The sequence below is a fragment of the Myxocyprinus asiaticus genome, chromosome 16 (genome assembly GCF_019703515.2).
Source record: "Myxocyprinus asiaticus isolate MX2 ecotype Aquarium Trade chromosome 16, UBuf_Myxa_2, whole genome shotgun sequence".
Taxonomy (NCBI): domain Eukaryota; kingdom Metazoa; phylum Chordata; class Actinopteri; order Cypriniformes; family Catostomidae; genus Myxocyprinus; species Myxocyprinus asiaticus.
Window position 1 is genome coordinate 27,755,880 of NC_059359.1, and position 10,216 is coordinate 27,766,095.

Below are 10,216 nucleotides of genomic sequence, written 5' to 3' on the forward strand. Positions count from 1 at the left end.
TGACGTGATCTCCACTTATGAAGTACAGAATAGAAAGCATTGCATTAATATTTTTATTCGCATTTCTGGGTCGTGGTTTTCCTGCTGAGGCAACAGAAACAACATACCGGTAATATAGCTTTTTGCTTTAGGATGCTTTGATAAGGGAGCGATTTTTAAGCAATCAAATGGACATTTATTTACATATATTCCGTCGCACTGGTTTATTTTAGTAGGATAATAAATTATATGTTCTGTAGCTATGTTAATGTGTTCGTTTTACCAATTCTTTGGACATTAATTTACAAAGGGTAATATATAAATAGGCTATAAACAACATACGTCCCTTTTTAATTCGTTTTCAGAGAGGATACACTATTTTAAAGGTGGTCTATGATTTATTCTTTAGAAATAAAGGCAATGTGGACTTGGCATATTTTTTGTTTTTTACTATTTTGTCTATGAAACGTGTAACGCACCCCAAATAGGTTTGGTTCTTTCTTTTTATATTTTTAAGTCAAGGTTTTGAATTAAATTAAATGTATTAAGATGACGTCGCATTTCCGCATTCAGTTGGAAAATCTCGCCAGCGAAACCTCTATATCAACAACTAATAAACTGTGGTGGGTGCTACAACCCATTTGTGACTTTTCCTCCTGGTAGTGTGTGACCGGTCCGTTTGCGGCCCTATTTTGTTGCTGCTTATGGCCGTTGAATGAATAAAGATGACCACAATAATAAAGAGGGACACGCGCGCCATTTATGAATGTGCACGTGTGTTTAGCTGATGATCAGACGACAGGGTCAAAGTTCAAATTCAGCCCCAGACGGCGACCTTGCCCTTATGCATGACCTCGGGGTTATACTAGGATGGGGGTTGGATTTGAAGGGCTATAGAAAGTGAATTGAAGGAAAAAGAGAGAGCATAATCTGAAAGGAAAAGGGTAAATACTGAGGTGGTTTTCAAACATTTTCTTTCCATTTTCATTGGCCCTTCAGTGTATGGTACATTTTTCCATTTGTTTGAGTCACACTTACAAAAAAGGAAAAGTTAACCTTTGACCTTTATTTTCACCCCAGTTTCAGAGTGCCTCTGCAACCCCAGCTGCTAGATTAACTGTTCTGTATCTCACACACATAGGCTGTCAGTACATATTCATACACATTTCCTCTAACCTTCTAAGACTGAGGTTTAAACACCTTCAGTTGGCCACTGCCTCTGGCTGCATGTGTACACCAGACTAGGGGATAAGGGCTGATGCTCCAAAATGGTACAAGGGTGGGGGCCACAGGGGCTGATGATAGGGGTGTGAGTGAGGTGCAGTTTCATATATGGCCTGTGCTTGGCAGCAGTGAGTCAGTTGTCTGGCCCATTTAGTTTAGCTACTTATCTTGGCCAATGACCAGGGGAGGACACAGGAATGAGAGGGAGGAAGCAAGCTTGAGGTTAAGGATGAAGACGACATAAAAATTTTTAAAAAAAAAAATCAGGAACATTTCTGTTTATCTCATGTTTTATTAAAGTTTTCTGCAATGCTCTGTGTCACACTTCTCACTATTCCTACGGCATTGTCCTTTACATACATTTGTAAAAGATGCACCCTCTTTTCTATGAATGTTAATCAAGTATCTCCCACTCTCCTCTACTGTCTATTGTCCTTTTCTCTGTTCTTTAATTCTTTTCATTCTAAAATCAATTAACATGGTTCTAAAAACTTTCTACATGAGAAAATGTCTTAGAAATAACATAAATTCAAGCTGTTAAATCATTTCTTTCTTTCTTTCTTTCATAAAATGCCCATCTTTCCTTCTCTCATACACCTCTCCTTTTCTTTGACTGCACACCCCTGTCCTGTAAACCATTTGAACAATTACTCCCATCTCTCTTCAGAGATATATCTGTGTGTTCTCTCACTGAAAGAGAACAGCAGGTTTGGCTGACATTCCCTTTATCTGGACTGCTGTGGTAGCTAATCAGTCTGCTTTTACCTCTAGTTATGGGTGTTTAGGGGGAATTTTCTCTTTGATGGAGGTATTTATATATTCAGGGAAACATCTTTGTATCTGGCATTTGTAACAGCATTTTTCTGTTTTCAGCCTGGTGTTGGTCTATAGATATTTTGTCTTTTATGGAAGTTTTCAGGCATACCCATCTCCTAGTATGGGTTTATATCATATAAGTGAGATACATTTGAAATTTTATGTAATCACTACAGTTTAATTTAATGTGGGAAATTAATGTAGTAAATTTGAATATTCTTTATTTCAGATTTTGCACTTTAAATTATGAGGGAATAACATTTCACACAAACAAAAAAATAATCAACAGGTTGTATAATATACCCTAAAGCTTTTGCAGTAAACGTAAACACTATACTATAAATGAGCCAGTATTATGTGAAATAGAAGAAAATTCACCAATATTTCCTTTTCATCTTTTGATGTATTTCATATGAATGATGTCCAAATATGATAAACCTAATTAATATTCATAATCATAAAATAAATTATAGATTAAAAACATCTCTTTTTTATTTAATATATGAGCATTAAAGGTTAGTCAACTCATTATAGTAAAAAAATAAAAATAAAATATTGACTGTCCAACAATGTGTTTTAATACATTCACTGACCACTTTATTAGGTACACCTGTACACCAACTTATTCATGCGATTATCTAATCAGCCAATCATGTGGTAGCTGTGCAATGCATAAAATAATGACGATACAGGTCAGGAGCTTCAGTTAATGTTCATATCAACCATCAGAATGGGGAAAAATGTGATCTCAGTGATTTAGACCGTGGCATGATTGTTGGTACCAGACGGGCTGGTTTGAGTATTTCTGTAACTGCTGATCTCCTGGGATTTTCACGCACAACAGTCTCTAGAATTTACTCCGAATGGTGCCAAAAACAAAAAACATCCAATAAGTGGCAGTTCTGTGGATGGAAACACCTTGTTGATGAGAGAGGTCAACAGAGAATGGCCAGACTGGTTTGAGCTGACAGAAAGGCTACAGTAACTCAGATAGTCCCTCTGTACAATTGCAGTGACTAGAATAGCATCTCAGAATGCAAAACACACTGAACCTTGAGGCGGATGAGTTACAACAGCAGAAGACCACGTCAGGTTCCACTTCTGTCAGCCAAGAACAGAAAGCTGAGGCTGCAGTGGGCCTAACATTTGTGTACCTCAGCAGAAATCCAGATTCATCAGACCAGGCTATGTTTTTCCAGTCTTTAACTGTCCAGTTTTGGTGAGCCTGTGCCCACTGCAACCACAACTTTCTGTTCTTGGCTGATAAAAGTGGAACAAGATGTGGTCGAAATCACTGAGATCACATTTTTCCCATTCTGATGGTTGATATGAACATTAACTGAAGCTCCTGACCTGTATTGTCATTATTTTATGCATTGCACCACTGGTTCATAGGATTTATTAAAAAGTACTGTTTAAAAATGAATACAAAACATATGCTAGATATATATTTAATGTATGTGCAAAGAAGTAAAGAGAAACTGTCTATAAGAAAACATTGTAAAGTAATGACAATGTCTTCTGTCCCTGTATTAACTGTAGTTCATTCTCCAAGATGACGTAACAGAGTGGGAAATCCAGATTGTGAGCTGGACATGAAGGTCCCGGTTGACTGATCGGAAAAAGTACCTTTATATAACACACAGTCTTGTCACTGATGTAATTGGCCTAGGCTTTACCAGGGCCTCGTCACCTCTGGATGATCCAGGTGTTAAAAATTTAATTAGCTATGCTCTCTTGGCATCTCTCATAGTATGGCCCCAATGTTTAAATGAAACTGACTAAAAAGATAATTCACACATGTGCTGTTTTAGAGAAGTTTTGCATTGGCTGTATTTGGTGTGAGGAATCTGAATAAAATAGAAATTCTAATATCTATAAGAATTTTTTTTTAAGACAGCCCTGCTGTCAATAATTCTAAATTCAGAAAAAAAATGTTTCGAATGTTACTTTAAAGGGGGTGTGTGAGAGAGAATCTTATATTTAAATGTTTTGTTCCCTTGCTTGTTTTTTGACAGTTCAAGCCTAGATATTCTGGACTCTTCATTTTTTGCAAGGGGGAAAACAACCAAGACTGTGAAAGGGTGTGAGGGATGGGGAAAGGAAGCGAATGAGTGCAAAAGAAGGTTGAGCAGCTCTGAAAAACAAGGTTCTCAGCTGAGAGTGATGAAAGGAAAAGGATGCAGAGGCTTATTTGGGGAAAAATGATCTCTAGATGGTTCCAAACAGCACCAAATGCATATTTTTTCATCTCTCTCACTTTCTCTCTCTTAATTTCACTGTAGCACCAAGACCATTTAATCTGGTTATGTTATTAGCAATTATTTAAAATTAACATCTGTTAATAACACCCCATGCTCATCCCACACAGAAACCCACATTACGATTAAGCATTTTCAAAGGTTTGCTCCATTTAATTTTTACTGTGTGGGTCTTTCTTTTTAGGGAGGAATCCTTTTGAAATCATCTGTGCAGCTCTTTGTAATGTTACCTAGAAAATTGAAAACACAATTTTATTAATAGATGCTGACTACAGCACAACAATTCTTTATGAGAAAACAGAGGTACAAGAGTGAGAAGGGAGAGCAAGAGGCCCATGCCATGTTCCATCTCTATATGTATTCTTCAGTTATATTGATCATCTTATGCAAATTTATGCCATTCCAAGCGAGCAAACACATTTATAACATGACCCCAAAAAATTGTATACTTTTCTTACATAAATTCTTGGGTAATTCCTGGGATTCAGACAATTTAAACTTGAATTGTATTTATTTTTTAACTACATTTTATTAATTTTCTGAATACTCCACAACATTAGGCACATATTAAACCTCCAACAAATAATATTTGACCACTTAAGGCATTAAAGTCCTTTTATTATCTGGACACCTTTTGAATTGAATTGGTTTTCATATAATACTTGTAAAATGTACATCTACCTACTGCTCATGTGTCCCTCATACCAATTTAATGACTACAAATAACAAATAACATTTATGACAGTTTTCTCATTTTCATGTGATGAAGCTACAAATAGGCAAATTGTATGTCTGTGGTCTCATTGTCTTTGTTCAAATGTTTTAAATTCAGATTTTTAACTAAAACCCCAACTTTGTTTGTGCTAGCCCTTAACATGTCAGGCTGCATTTAGCAAACAATTGTTTTATTAATGTGTTCCCATTTTAATTATCCAATACTGTCACTCTCGTTTCAACCCCGTCACAATTCTCCCACCACTAGGCTAATTGCACCCACATATATATATATATATATATATATATATGTATATATATATATATATATATAGGATTTGTAATGTATCAGATATTGACTATTACATATTTTTGTTACAATATTCATAAATATATTGAATAACTCAACCCTGTCACAGGTTTTTACAGTGAAGAAATGTGGCAGGGTTGTGTGTAATGGAGTTGTTTTTTTGCTCAAAATGGCCACTGTTCCTCATGTAGTGTAGTACAGATCCATAGCATGAAATTAATAAATTCTATAAAAATCAATTTGAAAAGTACTGATTTAATATCTTAATTTCTTGTGATGGGTTGATTTGTTAAGCTTGACCATACACATCTGACTATAATACACTTCAAAATATGAATACAAATTATGTTCTTACCAAGCTGAATTCTGCCACTTCTGCTTAATAATGTACCATATGGGGGACTCGGTAGCTCAGCGAGTATTGACGCTGACTACCACTCCTGGAGTCACAGGTTCAAATCCAGGGTGTGCTGATAGACTCCAGCCAGGTTTCCTAAGCAACCAAATTGGTCCGGTTGCTAGGGAGGATAGAGTCACATGGGGTAACCTCCTCGTGGTCGCAATTAGTGGTTCTTGCTCTCAACAGGGCGCGTGGTAAGTTGTGCGTGGATTGTGGAGAATAGCATGAGCCTCCACATGCTGTGAGTCTCCGCAGTGTCATGCACAACAAGCCACGTGATAAGATGCACGGATTGACTGTGTCAGAAGCGGAGGCAACTGAGACTTGTCCTCCACCACCTGGACTGAGGTGAGTAACTGTGCCACCACAAGGACCTACTAAGTAGTGGGAATTGGGCATTCCAAATTGGGAGAAAAGGGGTTAAAAAATAAACTAATTAATTAAAAAATGTATGTATGGAACCAACATTTTTATGTGCTGAAAATGGTTGGAGTGATGGGGTTAAGTTCAGACTGAGTGACAAATCTTCATAGCCTGGTTTTTATATTTAAAAAAAAAAAATCATGCATTTTTATGATAAAATATCTTTCTCAGCAAAGGAACACAAATAGATGTTTACATTAATGGTGAAAATTATAGAGCATGTGCAAATTGTATGAATTATTTTCTAGGTACAAATCCAGTGAAGTGCCTCAGGGGCATGACAAAATGCTTAGTAAAAGATAGAAAGAAGACATTCTTTTATAATAAAGATTATTTTAATGTTTTAATTCTTTTGATTCATTGTAATGGACATATCAACATCTTGTAACAAAACTTTTAACATTTAATTTTAGTGAACCACCACTTTAAAAAGTCTGGGGGACAAAAATATTACTGAATTCCAAGAATGACCTTCTAACATTTCTTACATCAATAATCAATTGTCAATTACAGTAAGCCATAGAACAGAATGTGGAAAATATTAGTCAATAACATTGAGCACAGAGATGGATGAAAAAGTAAAAGCAGATTGCGGTTAGCCTTTACTTGTACACTCTACATTATCATATTATTATATATCATTCTTATATATCTACAACATCACCTCTATAACATTAGCCTGTTGCAGGTCAACATTACTGCACAATTGCACTTTTTATCACCTCTACATCTATCATTATGCACTATTCATATTCATATGCATAATTTGTACATACAGTATGTTTCTTCTTACTCCTATTTTATTGTGTATTTTATTGAGTTTTTTAATTGTGTTTTTTACTTCTATTTCTACACCTTATCTATATCTATCTATCTATCTATCTATCTATATCTATATCTATATCTATATCTATATATATATATATATATATATATAATTTTATCATAAACTGTAGGGAGAAAAGTCGTACCAAGAATCTCACTACATGTCGTACTGTGTATGGTTATGTATGTGACCAATAAAACTTGAAACTTGTTTATGTGTGGCTGATGTACAGTGATTTGTATGTGTTTCTTTGTGGGATATTCTTCCTCCACAAAGAACAGGTTTCATTTAAAAATGAGCAGATGTTGTATTTGTTACATTTTTCTTGCATTTCTTCATCTGGCTTTTTCTGTGCTGATCTGAGTATCAGTATCAGTACAGTCTGAAAATGTCTTTACACAAGCTCTCTTTGCAAAATGTATATGTAATGTAAGAGTTTTTGAGACTGTATTTGTAATTCAATGCCTTTGAAAAAATTCCAGTCCAAATCTCAACCAATTATGTAATTTTACTGATTTCCGATGTTGTTTGCTGTGATATTTTACTCAAATTTAATTCTTTTTCAATTTGAAATTACTTGTTACATTCTTTTTGCATTATATTTAATACCTACATTTTTATTATTAGTAAGGTGATTTTTTGCAGGATTTAATTCTTTTGAAGTTTAAATGAACCAGCTTCAGGTACTAATTAAATGTGAACAATCAAATTGTTCATCCTTAGCATGTGCACCACAATGTTCAAATGTTTGCACAGATTTTCATATGAACTGAGATAAGGATGGGCCTTTTTGACAAGTCATTGTAATTCATCCATCTTTTTATTCTCGAGTCCCTCTCACTGTAAGTTTTCCTTGTGTTTGGGATCATTACCCTGTTGAAAGAACTAAGTTTCAGTTTTTTCATACTGAAATAAGTTCTCTTTCCTTTATTCCCTGTATTTTCTTTCTGCTTTAACGATATGTCCAGTTCCTGCTGATGAAATCCAGCCCCACAGCAAGTAGCAAAATAATACTAGTTTTTCATTACTATTATTATAATTGTTCTTTGTTTTTTGTTTTTTTTTTAGATGTGGGCAGCATTACATTTGCTCCACACAAATCACTTTGCACTTTGCCTCATTTGGTCACAAAATCTTTTCCCAACTGGATGATTCAATACATACTATACTCATACTATAAATGGTTCTTTTGGAGTTATGGCTTCTTTTGTGCCATCCTCCCATACAAGCCAGTGATATGCAGAGCTGTTCATATTGTTGACTGGCGAACTTCCATCCTTGCAAATGAACTCTGTAGCTTCTTCAAAGGGGCTGTTAGCCTCTCTGAGGCTTCATTCTCTTTTCGTGCAGAGAGTTTTGAAGGACAAAACGTGAAGGACCCATTTTCTACGCTGTAATTATTTTTCTTTTTTTTTTTTCAGGTAACCTTAAAATGTGCTTCATGTGGTAACATCTAAATTAACTGGTTTTATTCTATTAAAAATTCTATTTTTATCTGATAACATTTACCTGAAAAATTAGGTTAAAGAAACAAAAGCAATTTTTAGGATTAGATCAAGTAGAAAAAGATCCTTGAGGCAACAATTGCAGTTACCACTTTTTTCAGTGCAGTAGCTGTGTCCCAAATGTCACACTACATGTACTATGCACTCAGCCATGCAGTGAATTAATTTTCAAAGCGTAGTACAGTCCCAAATGGAACACCTTTTTAACACTTTTTTACTAAATGAAAAGATTTGCTGTTTAACAGCTGAAGAAAGTGACGTTTCAAAAGGACGCAATGTATTTCTGGCATTTTATACGTCAAATAATTTACATATTCACATAGTGTGAGGTGATGGTAAAGCATTCAACTCACATTTACAAGGTTCTTTCTTCACAGAAGTTTTACTAGTTGCCATATTCACCTTTAATTACAATTGTTATTTCAGGCCAACAGGGACTAGGTAACTCCACCCCACACTACGTAGGGCAAGCCGCGACCGCTGAGTGCATGAAGTGTCCAGCGTTCCACACTCTGTTTTGTCGGTTGAAGATCCTACATCCTCTGGGTACTCGTTGTACAATGCATTTACTACTCGCACAACTTACACTACAGGATGGGGTAGAGTAGTGCAGAAGCTTGTGATTTGGACACACTTAATGTCTGGGTGGTTTGAAGTAACTTTCTATTCCTGATAATTAAGCCAACAGTAGCCACTGGGACATCCAAAACATGGATTTGTTTTTGAACTCCTTTACTAATTTACACACACTGAGCACTTCATTAGGAACAGTATGGTCCTAATAAAATGTTCTACATGGTCTTCTGCTGTTGTAGACCATCCGCCTCAAGTACAATTGTACAGAACGGTTATCTGAGTTACTGTAGCCTTTCTGTCAGTTCGAACCAGTCTGGCCATTCTCCATTGACCTCTCTCATCAACAAGGCGTTTCCTTTCACAGAACTGTTGCTTATTGGATGTTTTTTGTTTTTGGCACCATACTGAGTAAACTCTAGAGACTGTTGTGCGTGAAAACCCCAGGAGATAAGCAGTTACAGAAATACTCAGACCAGCCCGTCTGGCACCAAAAATCATGTCACGGTCGAAATCACTGAGATCACATTTTTCCTCATTCTGATGGTTGATGTGAACATTAACTGAAGCTCCTGACCCTTATCTGCATGATTTTATGCATCGCACTGCTGCCACACTATTGGCTGATTAGATAATCACATTAATAAGTGTACAGGTGTTCCTAATAAAGTGCTTAGTGAGTGTATGTATTTGTTTTAGTTTAATTTCTTGGAATGGCCTTTAGTCTAAGCAGTTTTGGTTCTTAAACTTGCAGGTTTTCATCCAGAAAATTAGGTTATTATTAAATGATCACAGGAGTAGACCAAACCAATTGTGTCCACATTGTATAGGGCAATGTGTTTTTCAATCTCTGCAGCACATGGGACTAAATACCTATGCAAACACTATTTCAGTTTTTAATATATGTTAAAATATGACAGTATATACAGTACTAACAATATCACATGACAAATATTAGCCTATTTTTGATTTGCAGGTTTTAGAAATTAGATACACTCAAAAAAAATTTTTTTTTTTTTTTAAATTCATGCATTTCAAATTCATAACAATATTTCATTAAATTGAATTAAGTAATGTTTAACAAAATACAATAAAAATATATAATAAATATTTTATGGTTTATTAATTTAATTTTGTTCAAAATGACAATTCAATTTGATGGAATTTTATTATGAAATTTAAATG